This window comes from Cyprinus carpio, chromosome A9 (assembly GCF_018340385.1).
Source record: "Cyprinus carpio isolate SPL01 chromosome A9, ASM1834038v1, whole genome shotgun sequence".
Classification (NCBI taxonomy): Eukaryota; Metazoa; Chordata; class Actinopteri; order Cypriniformes; family Cyprinidae; genus Cyprinus; species Cyprinus carpio.
In genome coordinates this window covers 5,134,655-5,139,402 of record NC_056580.1, presented here as the reverse complement: position 1 = coordinate 5,139,402, position 4,748 = coordinate 5,134,655, and the positions used below count along the sequence as shown (strand labels likewise).

The 4,748-nt window shown below is 32.1% G+C and overlaps 1 long non-coding RNA gene across 1 annotated transcript; it reads left to right on the top strand.

Annotated features, from left to right (window-relative positions):
• The first annotated feature begins 366 nt into the window (after positions 1 to 366).
• LOC122146234 lies at positions 367 to 3,004 on the top strand. The gene is made up of 3 exons (XR_006160896.1): positions 367 to 878; positions 1,908 to 1,964; positions 2,478 to 3,004. It is a non-coding gene; the product is annotated as an uncharacterized LOC122146234 (long non-coding RNA).
• Positions 3,005 to 4,748: the final 1,744 nt, after the last annotated feature.

The following is a 4,748-nucleotide window of genomic DNA, read 5'->3' as shown; positions in this document are numbered from 1 at the left end:
ACATCTCAGACCTCAAATACATAAAGTATTACCTTTTCAGACAGTTTTTGAAGTAAAGAATAAAGAAAATATTATGCAAAACTTATTGAAACAACCAGTTCTTTATTTACCCTTGTAAGATCACAAGTATTCTTGTAAGAGCCACTCTCATTGGATCCATGCAAATCTCATAAAAGTGGGTTGTCACTGAAAGGTGAGGAGTTTGCATCTATGGCACTACATGCACACAACACTCAAAGAAGGTCAGCACAGATTTGTGGGAATTCGTTGAAGAAGCATTCGTGGTTGTATTGACTAATAATTTTTATGAGCTCCTCTCTTCTTCCTCGACCTACATATCCTACAGGTAAGCAAAGAAAGAAAAAAAAAATATTCCAATGTTCATTATTTTTGTAATGTTTTAATTAATCATTGAAAGCAAAACACCCCATGGCAACAACTAACACTGCATACCTGGAATACAATTTTTGAATGTGTCTCCACACTGCATACAAGTTTCCAGTCTGTACACTCTAAAAAATAATTCAAGGGATATGTTACCACTACATAATTTAATACATTGTTGTAAATTAAAAATTCTAAATTGTTAATTTGATTAAACCTTTTAAGTTGCCAGCATTATTTTAATGAGTTGTCATGACAGAATAATGTTGATAATTACATCAACTTAATAATGTATGGAATTTAAACATAAATATATGTGTTGATTAGTTTAAAACAATATTTATGTTGTAGCAACCCAATGAAATTGGCTTGATAACTTAATTTTTCCACACCATTTGAGTTCAGGATTTCAAAGCTCCTCCCCCACTTAACGAGCAAGGAGCAAGTTCAGACATGTTTCAGGCTGACCAGTATGACACAAAGGACATTTCAAGGTGAGTAATTTCAAGGTGAGTAATCATTTACAAATAAATTCTCTCCATTTAACTAGAGGTTTAGCTACACCTGGTAATACAGTTGATGTTAGCAGTGTAATTTGACCAGGATAGCAGTGGATAAGAATGTAAAAATGTTTTCATTGAAAAATATGCTCAGCCAGAGAGGGAATTTCATTTGTACTGTAAATGGGAAAATAATTTAATGCACAGACACATTTTTAAAAATCTGTCGTCATACACACAGATAGAATTCAAGTTTTATTGTAGGCAGTTTGCTGTTTGACCAACATTAACAGACTTTTGATCTCTGTAAAAAAGATGGTAGAGGCAGTTTTTTATTTATTTATTTTTTATTCTTTTTTTAATTGCTTTTTTTATACAGTGTGTTTTTGTGTTAGTACAACCTGCAGAAAGAGATATTCTGGATTTTGGTCACTGTTGTTATGCAACCTAAAATTTGTATTTTATTTTCCTGCACTTAAAGGCATACAGTCAACTACTGTTAAATTATCGTTCAGTGAATCTTCTGGCATCAATTACGAATATCTACTGGTTGCTGAGATTTGCATGAACAGTTAATGCAAATGTACTATGACATTCTAGGCTGATAAGTATTTTTTTTTATGTTGGCCCATATCTAATGGGGTGTTGGCCCATATCTTTGGGGTGTAAAATGTGTAAATTTGAAACCAAAACACAAATAGCATTGCTAAAACATTACAGGATATACCATGGTCATGGTGGGCAAACACTGCCATGCCTTTATCAAGTTATTTGTTCTTTCAGAACATGGGGTAGCCTTAGATCACATTTATCAAGACATCACTCTAAGGGAACTCAGGAAAGATTCAGATCTGCAGAAAGTATCTCTTTTACTTGTCCTTGTTGCAATGCCAAGACAATCTCCACAGAAAGATAATTATTTGAACACCTGGGTCGGCATTTGAAAAAACATGAGACTGTCATCTGTATATTTTAGAACTGCAATTTCAGCACTAATATTTATGGTACATTTGTTTCCCACAGAAGCCGAAAACATACTCCTCACTCATTGATGGACTTCAAGGAAGACATAATAAAAAGGTTTGTAAGTTCAGCCAACACAGATCAACACAGTGATGTGGAAATTCAAGGTAGGGAGCTGCCTGATGATGGTCAAGATCCTGCACTGCTCTCTTTCAGTTCAAATTTTAGGTATATTACACTGGCCACACACTGGGTCTACCCAGGTCAGTGATATCATAACAATGGGCTATTTAGTTTAATAAAGAGATGTATGGGAAAAAGACTTGTAAAAATGTGTATGGCTGTTGCTTTTCACTTAACCATTTGAATTATTTCATGAAACTTACTATTATTTTTATGATAAAATATTTTTGATCGTTACTTATTGATGCAACCTATTTTGGCCATTTGAGTTACTAGGTGCATGGTCATTAAAATAAAATTTAAAAAAGTTAAAATAGAGTTAAAGTTAAAATAGAACAAAGTTTCCAGTGATTAACTGAATTAAGTAAGATTAACTTAAAAAATCAGCAATAATAATCCAATTCATTAGGTCTAACATGCTATCTATATTTTCTCTTGCTTTACAAGAACACACAAGAGTTTGAGGAAGACATTGAAAGGCAAGTGATGACAATTGCCATCATCGGTGATCAAACTACTTCAGGATTTGACCAAAAGACGGCAACCATTGTGGTTGAGGGCATCAAAATCCTGAATGGAATGGATATCTCAAGGTGCTGTGCTCTGCTGATGGGCATAATATATGCTCTGAATCTGAGTTACCCCAAGGAACTTAAATATACCTGTGAAGTGTTTCAGAAGCTGTTTCTTGAACTTGATGGACTGAAACCCAGTGAAAAAGTAATGCGTCTGAAGAACAATATTTTCTGAAATCTCTACTTGTTCCAGAGGAAATTGTGTTCACGTTTTTTTTTTTTTTTTTTTTGTAATTTGAAGTCTACTGTAGGCTGAACTTTGTGTTATATTTCATACTGCATGAAAAACTGAGGTTAATATATGGATGTCAGTAGCATTTATATATGCTTGTTTGTGACAGTAGCAATCTTAGATGTTTTAAAAATGGGGTTTACTGTGAAGAAATAGTTTTAAAGTTTAAAGTTTTACAGATTGTTTGACACTGTGGGAAAATTATGTAAATGCCAATAACTTTGCTGTGTTGGAATTAATTCATTGTGATGGCGTAACTGAGTATGCATACAAAAGGCAAATCTGTAGGGCCAGTTTGTTTATAAGTTGTGGGGAGCACAAATTTTTGTTTTGTAAATTGTGCAAAGTGAAAAATTTTGAAACTCAGTTTTTGAAACTGCAGTTCAAAATAAAAAAAAGTTAACTAATAAATTGTTGTTGAATGAATTAATTTCTTACAAGCAACTAAATGAATGAACAAAAACATGAAGAAAAAAAGCTAAACAATTAAAGCAACTTAATTTTTTATAGGTTGTGGACTTGAAAACTTGCATATATAATTATGGTAATTAAGTACATAACACTGAATTTATTTTAAAATGTATGTAAAAAAAATAGTTGGAACTACTTCATTTTTTTCAAGTACTCAACTTAAAAAATAGAGTTTATGCTACTTAAAAATACCTCTGTCTAAAGAGTAAAAGGTAATTTGTCTAACTCAGTATAGTTTGTTGGCTGAACGTAATGTTGTTAGAAGTTGTCATAACGCAAATATATTGATGCAAACTGTTGCGTTGATTTTTTTTGTTTGAGCTACACAATATTTTTTAGAGTGTACATTTTGTAGAACTCCGCCTTGTAGTATGAGGAGAAAGCACTCCAATTTGTGACATCTGTAGATATGTAAAAGTACATACATTTAAAAATCCACAAGGCTGGAATTCATGGGCCCAGTGCCCAGTTTTTTAATTTATCAGTCTTTGTTCTGAGCATACATGTTTGTAGTGGGTTATATATAAAAAAATAAAAATAAAAACAAAGGATAATGGCCCGTCTGTTTTCATTGTGAAGTAAATAACAGGGTGATCAGAACACAGGTGAAGTCAAGATTGTATAAAAACCACATACTCCCTGTAAAAGGAATACAAAGACCAGTAAGCTGAGAGCAGTGTTGAGTGTAACTAGTTACTAAGTAAATAGTTACTGTAATTTAATAACAGTTACTTCATATGTAATTAAACTTAAAAATTGTGTATAGACTGTAGAACATTTATACACCATTAAATAGTGGATTTAACATCAGCATTTAAAGTCTAACCTTAAAATTCATGCTTTTTATGTACCCCATCTCACTTTAAATACTATGTCCAATTTTCACAATAAACTAGTTGTGTATTAGCATGAATATTGCTGGGATATTGCCTGTTTATTATTACTTAAAAAGCACATATTAATGTCTTATTCTTTAAGACCTTATTCTAAATACTCAATCCTAGCCAATTCTTAAACTTAACAACTACTTTACTAAGTATTACTAAGCAGTAATTAGGAGTACATTGAGGCAAAATTGTTAATAGTGAGAATCTGAAGTGTGAACAGAATAACTTATGTAGTTACTTCAAAGAATCAAAAGAAACATTTCATGTCTATCCTTGTATCATTAACTTGTTGAGGCTGATATAGGATTTAGAAAGTAATTAGTGATAAGAAATTAAATACTTTTTGGAGAGAGTAATTTGAAGAGTAATCTACACTGATGTAATTAGTAACTAGTAATTAATTACTTTTTTTTTTTTTTAGAGTAACTTATCCAACACTGGCCGAGAGTTAAATTTTTTTTCTAAAATGTACAATTGCTAGTGACTCAGACATTATACTGCAAGAATCCCATGGTCCTTGAGACAACCGTTCATGTAGTTCACTTGGTCCTAC